This window comes from Adelges cooleyi, unplaced genomic scaffold, assembly GCF_023614345.1.
Source record: "Adelges cooleyi isolate 19-005CV unplaced genomic scaffold, UGA_ACOO_1.1 ACOO_flye_CR_arks_rails_tigmint_CR_PRNA_248, whole genome shotgun sequence".
NCBI classification, from domain to species: Eukaryota; Metazoa; Arthropoda; class Insecta; order Hemiptera; family Adelgidae; genus Adelges; species Adelges cooleyi.
The window spans coordinates 217,520-217,971 of NW_026095913.1; positions in this window are offsets into that span (position 1 = coordinate 217,520).

Sequence of the window (452 nt, forward strand, 5' to 3'; positions counted from 1 at the left end):
AATATTTGCTCGAAGTTCACTTCAACGTAAACTATACAAATTTGTTTTAAAAAAAAAAGCCAACTACTTTACAACTAAATTAAATGAAAACGGGCTTTGTGCGGGCTGTTTACATGGTTGAGTAATCGGAATAACATCACCACAATAACAATATAAGTGAAGGCTGATATTATAATTTTATTATTGTTATATCTGAATAATTTTTGTTTACTTTTGAATTCCAACGATACCCCTATAAATAGATAGACCCCGTTCCTCGATTTACCCGCCAAAGGTTGCTGTGTCAAAACATTGAAGTCAGTGGTTCTCAGCAGGGACAAATCTGGTAGACACAGCTGGGATTGGATAAATGAAAAGATGGCGGCGTCGATCCAAAAATCATTGTTTACATTAAGTGTCCGCTCTGATTTAATCCACTCTGTGGTGGACACCATATTGTAATTTGGCGTATA